Below are 13359 nucleotides of genomic sequence, written 5' to 3' on the forward strand. Positions count from 1 at the left end.
TGTGTGTGTGTGTGTGTGTGTTTGGTGGGGGGGATTGGCTGGCACTTCTAGTATTATGTTGAATAGGAGTAGTAAGAGTAGATATCTTTGCTTGGGACCCAGTCTTAGAGGTAATGCATTCAGTCTTTCACCCTTAAGCATGATGTTATCTAAATTTTTTGTAAATGCTTGTATTAGTCAGGGTTCTCTAGAGAAACAGAACCAAGAGGATATATATAGATACATATAAAAGAGGAGATTTATTATAGGCATTGGCTCACACGGTTATGGAGGCTGAGCAGTCCCACAATCTGCCCTCTACAAGCTGGAGAGTCAGGAAAGCCAGTAGGTGGTGTAATTCAGTCCAAGTCTGACGGCCTGAGAACCAGAGGGCCACTGGTATAAGTTCTGGAGTCCAAAGGCCCGTGAAGTGGAGCTGTGATGTCCAAGGGCGGGAAAAGATGGACGTCACAGCTGAAGGGAGGAAATTTGGCCTTCCTTCACTTTTTTGTCCTATTCGGGCTCTCAAGGAATTGGATGACGCCTGCCCCCATTGGTGAGGGGGGATCTTCTTTCCTCAGTCTATTGAAACAAATGTTAATCTCTGCCAGAAACACCCTCACAGACACACCCAGAGATGTTTTACAACTATCTGGGCATTCCTTTGCTTAGTCAAGATGACACATAAAATTGACCTCATAATGCTCTTTAGCAAGTTGAGGTAATTCTCTGCTATTCCCAACTTGCTGAGAGTTTTTATCATGAATGGGTGTTAGATTTTTGTCAAATAATTTTTCTCCATCAATGAATATGATTATATGATTTTTTTCCTTAGCCTGTTGATATATATTGGATTATATTGATTTTTGAATGTTGAATCAACCTTGCATACCTGGAATAAATCCTTCTTGGTCGTGATGTATAATTCTTTTTACATATTACTAAACTCTATTTGCTAATATTTTCTTGAGGATTTTTGAATCTTAAGTTCATGAGAGATATTAATCTGTAGTTTTCTCTTTTTGTACTTTCTCTGTCTAGGTTAGTTCAAGGTAAGATTGCTCTCATAAAATGAGTTGGGTACTGTTCCTTTCTATTTCTTTTTCTGGAAGACATATAAAACTGATGCTAGCTCTTCTTTAAATGTTTACTAGAATTCTCCAGTGAATTATCTGGGCTGAAGATCTTTTCTAGAAGCTTTATAATAAAAATCCAGTTTCCTTAATGGTTATAGGACTGTTTAATTTATCTAATCTTGGCTGAGCTTTGTCAGTTTGTGTTTTTTGAGGAATTAGTCCATTTGTTCCACGTTGTTGAATTTATGAGCATAAAATTGTTTGCAATGTTCTCTTATTATTCCTTTAGTAATTGCAGGATATGTCAGGATATCCCTTGCTTCGTTCTGCATTTTTTTGTGTGTGTGTGTATGTGTCTTCTCTCTTGTTGTTGTTCTCGTTAGAGGTTTAAGAATTGATTTTTTTTTTCAAAGAAGCAATTTTTTTGTTTCATTGAATTTCTTCATTTTTGTCCTGTTTTTAATTTTACTGATTTCCATTTTTGTTTTTATTACTTCCTTTTGCTTACTTTAAGTTTATTTTGCTCTTATTTTTCCTAGTTTCTTAAGGTAGGAACTTACAGATTTGAGAACTTTCGTCTTTTCTAATTGAGAATCTAGTGCTATAATTTCCCTCTCAACACTGCTTTACCTTTTCATATAAGTCCAATTTTTATTTGATCTTCGAAGAAAAAAATCTACCAGGGGCAAAGGATGAAACATAACAATGACAAAAGAATCCATCCAACAGGAAGACCTCACAATCTTAAACATGTGTGCAGCAAACAACAGAGTTTCAACACATGAAACAAAAACAGATAGAGCTCAAAAGAATAGCCCATTTTTATTTTCATTCTGTTCTGTGTATTTTTTTAACTTCCCTTGAGATTTTCTCCTTGACCCATGGAAATGTGTTGTTTAATTTCCAACTGTTAGAGCATTTTCTTGTTTTTCTGTTGTTGTTTTCCAGTTTGATTCTAATATGGTAAGAGAATATACTCTATGCTATCAATTGTTTCAAATTTGTTGAGGTTTGTTCTGTGACCAAGGAGAAGGTCTATCTTGGTGAATTTTCCATGGGTGTTTGAAAACAATGTGTATTCTACTGATGTTGGGTGGTGTGTTCTGTAAATGTCAATTAGATCTAGTTAATTGATTATGTTGTTCAGTTGTTCTATGTCTTGGTTAATTTTTTGTCTAGTACTTCTATCAATTGCTGATAGTGGGTTTTGTAGTTCCCAACTATTAATTATGGATTTTCCTTTTTCTTTTTTGACCTCTATCTGGTTTTGTTTCATGTGGCTTGAAACTCTGTTGTTTGCTGCACACACGTTTAAGATTGTGAGGTCTTCCTGTTTGGTGGATTCTTTTATCATTGTTAAGTTTCATCCTTTGCCCCGGTAGGTTTTTTCTCTAAAATTTACTTTACCTGATAGTAAAACAGCCACTCTTGCTTTTTTTTTTTAAATTAATGTTAGCATGATATATCTTTTTCCATCCTTTTACTTTTAACCTTCCTATGTTGTTGTGTTTTAAATGAGTGTTTTTCTAGACAGCATATAGTTGGATCATGTTTTTTCATCTACTGTGCCAATCTGTTTTTTGAATTGTATGTTTAGACTATTTCCAGTTAAAAAACTTATTGATATGCTAGGGCTTAAACTGCTACTTTATTATTTGTTTTCTGTTTCTTGTTTCTCTGTTTTTCTTTTCTTGCCTTCCTCGGAGTTACGTGAACAATTTGTAGGATTTCATCTCGTTTTATTTATGTGGTTTTTGAGTACACCTCTTTATATAGTTTTCTTAGTGGTTGCTCTAGGTATTACAAATACAGATGTAACTAATAACCAGCTACTGGTGCAGACGTTTTACCACTTCTAGTGGAGTACTGAAACTTTATTTCCATTTAGATCCCTTTACCATCCTGTCTTTTAAAATACAGTTGTCTCAAGTATTCCCTCAATATACATTGAGCACCACAACAGGTAACGTTATAATTTTTGCTTCAACCATCAAATATGCCTTAATAAACTCATTGGGAGAAGGATAGTCTATTATATCTACCTCTATTTTTGCCTATCCTATTGTTCTTTCCTTTATGAAGTTCCAAGCCTTCTTTTATAATTATTTTCTTTCTATTGGAGAGTTTCATTTAGCCATTCTTTAAGATCTGCTAACAACAAATTCTTTTAATTTTCCTTCATCTGAGATTATCTTGATTTCCCCTTCATCACTGAAGGTGTTTCAATGGATGTTGAATTTGCCGTTGAATGTTCTTTTAGGAGCACTTGAAAAACGCACCACTTTCTTCTGGCCTCCATGGTTTCAGAGGAGGAAAGGTTGCCATTCAAATTGGTGTTCCTCTATAGGTGGTGCCTTGTTTCTCTCTCATTGCTTTTAAGATTTTTCCCTTTGTTTTTAGTTTTCAGAAGCATAATTATGATATAGTATGGCATAGATTTCTTTGGATTTCCACTATTTGGAATTCATTCTGCTTCTCAAATCTATAGTTTATGTCTTTTGCCAAATTTGAGAACAATTCAGCCATTATTTGTTTAAAAACTGTTTCTGTCCATCCTCTTTCACCTCTCCTCCCAAGACTTCAATGACACAAATATCCCTGAGGCTATTATAATTTTTTTCAGTCTATTTTCTCTCTGTTGTTCAGAATTCTATTGTCTTGTCCTCAAGTTCACTGATTCTATCTCTGTTCCCTTCATACTGCTGTCAAACCCATCCATTCAGTTTTATTTCAGTTATCGTACTTTTCAACTCTATGAATTCCATTTGGTTCTTTTATATAAATTCTTTTTTTAAGTTTTATATTTTTTCCATTTGTTTCAAGTGTATTCATAATTATTTGTTAAAGTAGTTTTATGGTGGCTGCTTCAAAATCTTTGTCAGACCGTTCTATCTGATTCTTCTCAGCATTAGCATCAACTGAACATTTTTCTCATTCAAGTTGTGATTTCTTATTTAAGTTGTGGTTCTTGGTATGAAAAGTGATTTTCTATTGTATCTTAGGCATTCTGGATATGATGTTAAGAAACTCTTCATCCTATTGAAATCTTCTCTTTTAGCAAGCATTTGCCCTATTTAGATTTGCTATGTAGATCCATCCTGTTTTGTTGGCCTCAATTCTAATGACAATTTAGTTTCCTGAGCTTTTGCAATACTATTCAGATTTGTTCTATTCTGATGAAATACCAGCATATAGGTCCTGAATATATTTCGTTAGATTTATACCTAGAGATATAATCTTTGGCTACTGTTGTAAATGCTATTTTTGATTTCAAATTCTAATTGCTCACCCCTAGAATACAGAAATGCCACTTGTTTATTTTTTCTTAACCTTTGTGTCTTGCAAACTTGCTAAACTCACCTATTAATTCTAGGAGGTTTTTTTAGTTTCTTTGGAATTTGCTACATAGAAAATCACACATAGACTGTTTAGTTTCTTCCATTTTAATCTATATTGCTTTTATTTCTTTTTATCATCTTATTACACTGGCTAGGACCTCAAAGTCCATGTTGAATAGGAGTGGGGAGAGGAGACGTCCAGTCCTTGCTGAGGTCTTAGGGAGAAGGCACTCAGTCCTTCCCGTTAAGTATGATGTTAACCTCAGCAGTTACCTTTATCAGGTTAGGAACATTCCCTTCCACTCTTAGCCTGAACTCTTCATTTCTCTATGTAGATCTGAGTTTCAGTCTGCTATCATATTCCTTCTGCCTGAAGAACTTTTAACATTTCTTTTGCAGTGGGTCTGCTGGAAATTAATTCTCCCAGTTTTCGTTAGTCTGAGAAGGTCTTTATTTCTCCCTCACATTTGAAAGATTCTTTTGCTGGGTATATTTTTTCTTTCAGCTCTTTAAAGATGTCACTGCATTGTCCACTGCCTGGCATGGTTTCTGATAAGATTTTTGCTCTAAGTCTTATCCTTCTTTGTTTCTATGTGTTGTTTCTTTTTACTCTAGCTGCTTTCAACATTTTCCCTTTGTCTTTTGTTTTCAGCAACATGTGCATCATGTGCTGAGGTGTGAGCTTTTGTTCTTTTGTATTTATCCTGCTCGAACTTTGTGGAACTGTGGTTTAATATCTGTCACTGATTTGGGGAAATTCTTGCACTTATTGCTTCAAATGTTTCTTCTGCCCTATTCTTTCTCTTTTCTCCCTCTGGGGGTCCAGTTATGCCTGTGTCAGATCACTTGCTACTGGTCTTGGACGTGTGGGTTTCCTCTCTCCCTGCAGATGACTGTCTCTCCTCATATTTTGGGCCAGAAGTTTGCTCTGCAACCTCAGCTCTCTGAGGGCTCAAGAAAAAGTTGTGACCATTAAGATAATTTGGCTTTTTTATTGTAAGGGTGAGAGTGATGCTCCTTTGAGCTCTCTTACATACCAGGGAAGAAGCTGCAGTCAGAATGAAGTTTTTAAAAATGCTAATTTAGTCACTTGGCTTCATTTACAACTGAGGACCTGAGGTGCATAAAGGGGCTGTTAGTTGCTAAAGTCACCCTGGAGGTCAGTGGCAGTAGTTTGGCGCAACTTCTAATTCTGCTCACGAGGAGACTCACTACTCTTTTACATCTCAAAGCTGCGGTTAAATGCCTGCTTCCCACTGGGGAGGGAGTCACCCTAGTTCCTCAAGTGAGCCAATTCACAGCCTGGAGTCGTCGGTGGGGGAAGGGTTCTGGGGGCCAACCTGAGGGCACAGAGCCAGGTGATAGGACGTCCTTGGTAGGTGCCACCCATGAGACGCTGGAGTCTAACAGAGAAGCAAAGTAACCCTCAGCAGTAGCTTCCTGACTGGCCTTCACTCCTCCTCCTCACAGACCAGGGTGACTCTAAAGATACACCACACGAAGCTGCTACTCCCTGTTTTAAACTCTTTATTGGCTTCCTCTTTGAACTCAGAATAAGATTCAACTCCTCAGCCCACCTACAAGCCCCCATAATGTCTGGCCTCTGCCCCCTTTTCCCTTCACCCACGATGTTACAGTGGCCCATCGTTTTGGTTCACTCAAGCCAAGGTCTCTGGGCCTTAGAGCCTTCATACATGCCCTTCCCTCAACCTAGAATGTCCTTCTCCCTAACCATTCCCACTGCTGGCCCCTGCCTTGCTTTCATGCCTCAGCTTGAACTCCTCCTAGAAAGCCCTGCCCTAACTACTCATCGGCCCTTGGGTTTTTCTCTTCATAACCCTCATCTCAATGGGTAGTTACATCTGCACGTGTCCTTGTTTGTTGTTTGTGTGTGTCTTTGGGGGCAATGATGAGGTCTGCTTGGTTCACCTGTGCACTCCAGCCTTCAATGTAATTAAAGGATACTGATTATTGCAACGTAATGTGTTAAGACACAGGTGTGGTAGCAAAGATGGGTACAGAGTAGGTAAACACACACTGACCTGACTTAGAAGAGATGGAGAACACTAAGGACCAGTTTTTGCTACTTTGCCCCAAGTTGGCCCTACCTACTCACTAACTCCCACTTTCACACTTCACCTTGGTGCCCATGAAACTTCATCTCTCATATCACAGCTCAGATGCACAGCCCTCTGAAAACTTCCTCCCCATGAAATCAATCATTTTCCTGTGTGTGTAGTTCTTGTTGATACCATTAGTGGAGCGTAGAGCACATTCTAATTTTGCTGGTTGGGTAGGTACTTGTTCGCTTGTTAGTTCACAACTGCTCTGGTAGAAGGGGCTTTGTTTTTATGTGTCTTTTGTTTGATACAGTTTCTGGTACATAACACTTCCTGGTAAAGGGCAACTTCTTGAGTGACTCTATCCAGAATTTTGGCAAATGCATCTGTGCCCTCTTAGAAAAATCAGATGAGGTAGCAGATAACTACAGGGCTTGAAAATAGAAAGTGTCTAGTATATGTGGAAATCCAGCCTGAGAGTATAGAATTGGGACTAATGAAGAAGAAAGGCCAATTTGGATTCTAGAATCTTCTTAAATAAACATAACAGTAGTACTTCCAGGATCATGTTGTACCGTCCCATTGACTGCCCAAAAGTTCCTTCCAGGTAGAAGCACTGTTACTTTGTTTAACAAATGGGTAAGAGGTCAGTGCGTTAGGTGGGTGCCATGAGGTGGAAACTCCTTGAGTCCTTGGACAGTGAAGAGAACACATCCTCCTTGTAACCCAGTCAGTGTGAATAACTGACCTGGAAACCCATATCTTTCAGACGGTGAAAAGATAAATATGATCAGCTCAGGTGCAAATGTCAGGAATTTGTGGGGAAGTGAGGTTAGCTAAGTGAGAAAATATTACTGTAGGAAATATGGAAGCTTGCTCTGAAATTAAGGCAAGAAAGAAGCTTCTGGATTCCTCAGACCTCCTCAACTTTCTTCCAGTTCTTCTTCAGCCTCTCCCCACCCCCACTAGGTAACTGTCACTGCCTTCTCTGCATTAATTCACTTGACAAATACTTACTGGAAAAAACTCACCAACCGTGAGCCGGGACTCTGGAGGGATCGCCAGGGAGCTCCCTGAACAACTAGAGACGGACTACAATGTGGGCACCTCCGTCTCGTCTGAGGCCTCAGGAGGAGCTGCAGTTCAACTCCAATTACTTGAATAAGACTTTCCTTTTTTAAAAAGAACTTCTTTACTCAAGTAGAATAGTAAAATATTTCATTTCTGTAGTAAAATATATTCAGATTGGAAAACTCAAAAAATAAGAAGATACTTCTGCCTCTGTTGACACAGGTCTAATGCACATAGTAAGTGGAAAATGTGCATGTAAATCTGAATGTAGGGGCCAGCCCGGTGGCATTCTGGTTAAGTTCAGCACACCTCACTTCAGAGGCCCAGGTTTGCAGGTTCAGATCCCAACTGTGGACCTACACACTGCTCAACAAGCCCTCTGTGGCGGCATCCCACAGAAAATAGAGGAAGACTGGCACAGATGTTAGCTCAGCAACAATCTTCCCCAAGAAAAGGAGGAAGAATGGCAACAGATGTTAGCTCAGGGCTACTCTTCCTCACCAAAAAAATAACAAAATAAACAAATCTGAATGTACCTTTGAATAGAATGTTTGGGAAAAAACGTCCTGTGCATTTAAGATGCTTATAAGATGATGGCCACAGAGCTACAATAGTCATCCGCGGCAGTGTGATTCGGTATAGTTCTGCACTCCTCTAACGTTTATTCTGCGTTTACTCTGGACCAGCCCTGCACTGGAAACTATGGGAGACAACAAAGTATGTGACATAATTTCTGTCCCCAGGATATTTGTGACCAAGCTAGTTGCGAAAAGAACTGACAGAGGTGTGTTTAATCTCCACGTTTAACATAGAGAAATCGCTGTAACTGAGAGTGGAAGGTAGGAGAATATTTAGAATTTTCAGAGGGCTACGATATCCTCATTTCAACTTCCCAAACTCCAGTGAGATAAGCACACTTGGCAGGTGGCAGCCACTGACGGAAATGCAGACTAAAGCAGTGAGAGAACGGACGCCCCCACACTGTGAAGCCAGGCTCTCTGCCGGGCATCGGAGCTCTAAGTTACACAGTCCTTGTCTTCCCGCCGGTGCTGCTGCTCTTTCCCATTGTCAGACAGTCATGGCAAACCCTCACTTAGGCTAACATCAAGGTGTCAGCCCGGCTGTGTTCCCTTCTGGAGGCTGCCCACATTCCTCGGCTCATGGCCCTTCCTTGAATTGCTCTGATTTCTGCTCCCACATCACAACTCCTCCTCTGACTTTCCTGCCTCTGCTTTTGCCTTAATAGGACCTGTGTGACTACATTGGGCCCACCCACATCATCCCGGATAATATCCTACCCGAGATCTTTAACATAATCATATCTGCCAGGTCCCTTTTGCCAAAAAAGCCAAGATTCACAGGCTCTCAGAATTAGCATATGGACATCTTGGGGGAGAAGGGCATAATTCTGTCTACCATGGCCTAGAAGAAACTATAGGAAAAAGTCTTAGTTACCTGAGGTTGGAAAGAGTTTTTTAAAATTGACACACAAAAAACATGACCTACAAAAGCGCCCAAATTGGGCTTCATCAAAATTAAACCCTTTTGTTCTTCAAATTAAAAAGAATTGTTAATAAAATGAGAAGGTAAGCCACAGACTAGAAGAAACTATTTGCAAAGCATATATCCAACAAAAGACTTATATCTAGGATATATAAAGAGGTCTTACAACTCAATAATAAGAATACAACCCAATTTTTTTAAATGGGCAAAACATTTGAACTGACACTTTACCAAAGAAGATCTACAGATGGAAAAAAAACATATGAAAAAGTGCTCAACATCGTCTGTCATTAGAAAGTGCTGAGTAAGACTGCAATGTGATACCACTCCACAACCACTAGGATGGCTGACGCTAACAAAACTGACCATACCAGACGTGGGGGAGGCTGGGGAGCAGGTGGACTCTGAGACACTGCTGGGGGGGAGTCTAAAAGGGGATGGAAACCAGTTTTCAGTTTCTTAAGAAATTAATCATATACCCCTACCACTTGGCCCAGTCACTCCACTCCTCAGTATTCACACAAGAGAAATGAAAGCACACATCCATGCAAAGACCTGTCCACAATGTTCACTGCAGCTTTATGTGAAGAGCCAGAAACTCAGAATAACTCAAATGTCCACCAGCAGTGGATGGATAAACACGTTGTGGCATATCCACCCAATAGAACACTACTTGCCAATAAAACAAGTGTTACTGACATATGCAACTAGAGGAATCTCAAAGTAACAGTGCTGAGTCAAAAAAGCCAGACAAAAAATAAATACTGCATGATTCAATTTATGTGGAATTCTAGAAAATGCAAATTAATCTACAGTGGCAGAAAGCAGATAAAAATGGCCTGGGATGCAGGAGGGCGGCCAGGGAGAGGCACGGTGGGGACGAGAGGGAGGGACTACAGAGAACCATGAGGTAACTTCTGGAAGCAAGAGAAATGTTCAGTATCTTGATTGTGGTCATGATTTCACAGATACACGTAAAAACTTTAATTGTACACTTGAAATATGTGTCACTTATACCTCAATAAAGTTGTAAAAAATTAAATAGGCAGAAAAAAAGAAAGAAAACCCAGAGCCTCGGATTTAGCAATGCAGAGGTCATTCGGGCGCCGTGCCAGAGTGAACCAGTGAGTGAGTGTGGGGACAGCAAATTGTGGCGAGCCCAGGGACAGCAACTGCTGATTCTAGAATGAATGCAGACTGCGTAATTCCCAAAATGCTCGCTGCACCAAAATCCTGTAGAAATAAGGTATAACATACCTTTAAACATATGCTCTTAAATAAGCCATAGTTGGATTCACAAAAAGAAAGGGAAATTCCCAGGGTGGAAGCAATAGGAAGAGCTAAAAAAGGATGAAATAGGTAGAAGAAAGCAAGCCAGATACATCAATGACCACAATAAATCCTAGCTGGTTAAATTCTCTGGTTTAAAAGTGATTGAAATGTTGGATTTTGAAAGCCCAGCTATATGTTAGTTATGAGAAACACACTTAAGAAATATAGAAAGATTGAAAATAAAGCAATGGAAAAATATATACTAGGCAAATACCCAAAGAAAGCTGGTAGAGGTATATTAATATTAGAGAAGACAGCCTTTAAAGGAGAAATCTTCCTTAGGGGTAAAGAGGGTCACTATGTAGTAATACAAAGACCATTCACCGGGAAGATGTATCCCTTCTGAACTTGTTCACGCACCTGCTAACATGACACTGAAGTACGTAAGTCAAAAGAGGGCAGGATTAGAGGAGAAAATGGACAAATGCACCCCTGCAGTGGGTGATTTCAACACACTTCTCTTAATAGCAAGTGAAAAACTAGTCAAATTACTGATGATTTCAATACAACTGATCTAATGAACACTTCCTAGAGCCTGCGTGCACCATAGAGAATAGACATTCTTTCCAGCACCCATGAGACACTTATGAGACAGACCTCGTGCTATGCCAGAAAGCTAGTTTCAACTAATTGCAAAGACTCAATATCATACAGACCACACTCTCTGAGTAGAATGTAATTAAATAGAAATCAGAAACAAAAGGATAACTAAAACATGCTTCTAAATAAATCATGGGTCAAAGAGCATATCATAATGTTAGAAAAAAATTAAAATTGCAAAATAATGCAAATATCACATATTAAAACTAACCACGCATGACGGAAGTTGTAGTTAGAAGGGATATTATGTCCTGTCCTCAAATACTAAGATTTTTGTAAAAAGTGAATGGGAGATGAGGAAGCATGGAGATTAAATGTAAACTGTGTCAGTGAGGATCTGAGAAGGGAGAGGATGAAGGAGGGCAGGAATTCCCATCCAGGGAGTTTGGTTGCCAGGGACAGCAGAGAGGACAGAAGTGAAAGTTAGGAGGGATGGCGTGGGATGCTGGAGCCTGTTTGTGAACACCATTCTCATCTCCCTGATGTACTGTTTGTCACCATTTCACCAGTCTGTGCAAAAACCCACCGCAGCTCTGTTTCCTACAGAAGGCAGCCCACACATGTTGCCCAGTGTTTGAAGCCACACATAGTTATAGAAATAAGACAGGAAGGGCCAGGCCTGTGACAACCTACAGAGAGCTTTTCTGCTTACAAAGATTTTCACCCCACAAAAAACTGAACTTCAGCAGAAAGAATAGCTTGGCCTCTGGATTGCACCCCGAGCCATCCCTCAGGGATAAGCCGGGAAATATATGGACTAATGCCAAGGAATTATGTGAGGATTACTTTTGAGTCAACTCAGGAAGAAAATATTCTTTCTTCATGAGATTTAGAATCTAATAGTCCAAAGCCAAAGCAAATGCTTTTTTTTAAAAAATGTACTCTTCATGTTTCAGCATATACACTTGAAGCAGTATTAATCCTGCTATTCCGGTGCTTTTACATAAACTACACCAAGTTTGTAATCTGGGAGAGTTATTTTTTTATTCCACAAAGCCTTTTATTTTCATTGAGACAGAGTGCAACCTCTTGCCAAAATACCTGGAACTCAAAGAAAGGTTTGACCCTCAGCAGGACCCAGCCAGGGAGCCCAGTCCCTTGGCTGCAGCCCATGATGCTGAGCAGGGGACAGGAATGAGCCCTCTGGCACTTTGGCAGAGTCAATGTCCAGATCATTGTCACCTGGAACTTGGGACTTTGGAATTCTCTGGGCTTGAAGCCTGTGAATATTGATGCCAACATGAGTCCATAAAGTTACACCAAGCTATGACAACGTTGAAAGGACTACTCAAACGCTTTACAGGCAGGAGGTCAGCTCTCAGTTTAATAGCACCGTTGGCAAGATGACGGAACAGAGGTGCTCTTAAAGGCAGGAGTTGCTGAGCAGGCGCGCTCTGCAGGGCCTGTAGCCAGCCGTCTCCATTCACTTGTTCGTGACAATGCAAATTTGCCATTGCACAGTCCTCTGTGCTTGCCAAGGCATGTTCACATCCGAATCTTGCTCGCCTTTGCCGTGATGTGGGAGGTCTGTAGACCGAGGCTGTTATTCCTGCTGTACAGTCGAGGAGCCTGGCACCTGGGAGCCGCACGATGGGAGCAAGTGCCTGCGGTGGACTCGTGGGAGACCCTGGCTTCCTTAACTCTTCTCTCCTCGTGGACACCACAAAACATCCACACAGGCCTCCTTCCCAAATGGTTTGATTTTTAATGTTTCCTTTCTTATTCCCAACTCCTTCCTGCTTTGGAACGTATTTGAAATTATAGTATCATATTACTCCTGATTTTCTGAATCTACCTTGCCCCTTAAAAGCCTCAAACATCACATGCTTTGCTATTTGTCTTTAAGTTAAGGAGGATTAAAAGCAATTTGACTTTGAGAGATCTCTTATGAAAAGTCTTGAGAAACATGCTTGAGAGGGACTTGTTGAGTGGCTTCTGTGCACAATTTGTGTGAAGTAGCCTTAGCTAGAAGTGGGGCTGAGTGCTTGCCCCATCCCTGGCCTGGGGAATCTTTGGGGAGTTTGATAGTTGAATGTTGAGTATAGCATTATCATAAAGTTCAGGGCATTGTATGACTAATACATGCTACAACCACAGTACATGGATGAATCTCTAAACCAGTATGCTGAGAGGAAGAAACCAGACCCCGAAGAATACATCCTGCATATTCTGTCATCTGAAACTCTGAGAAGGACAAATCTAGACTGTGTGACAGGAAGGGGAGGAGCAGAGGGGAGGTGAGGACTGTCCAGGAAGGGGTAAGAGCTTTTTTAGGAAATGGAAATATTCTAAATTTTATCATGGGCATAGTTACACGGGTGTACACGTTTGTTAAAATGCATAGATCTAAAAAAATGCATAGATCTGTACACTTTAAATAGATACATATAAATTTATATC

The 13359-nt window shown here is 40.1% G+C and overlaps 1 protein-coding gene and 1 long non-coding RNA gene across 3 annotated transcripts in view; one reads left to right on the forward strand and one right to left on the reverse strand.

Annotated features, from left to right (window-relative positions):
• LOC123285366 (uncharacterized) overlaps positions 1 to 13359 on the reverse strand; it is a 230474-nt gene that overhangs the window by 142030 nt on the left and 75085 nt on the right. The window lies entirely within an intron of this gene.
• ARHGEF4 (Rho guanine nucleotide exchange factor 4) overlaps positions 1 to 13359 on the forward strand; it is a 247704-nt gene that overhangs the window by 67185 nt on the left and 167160 nt on the right. The gene's annotated exons all lie outside the window — the stretch shown is intronic.

The sequence above is a fragment of the Equus asinus genome, chromosome 4 (genome assembly GCF_041296235.1).
Source record: "Equus asinus isolate D_3611 breed Donkey chromosome 4, EquAss-T2T_v2, whole genome shotgun sequence".
Taxonomy (NCBI): Eukaryota; Metazoa; Chordata; class Mammalia; order Perissodactyla; family Equidae; genus Equus; species Equus asinus.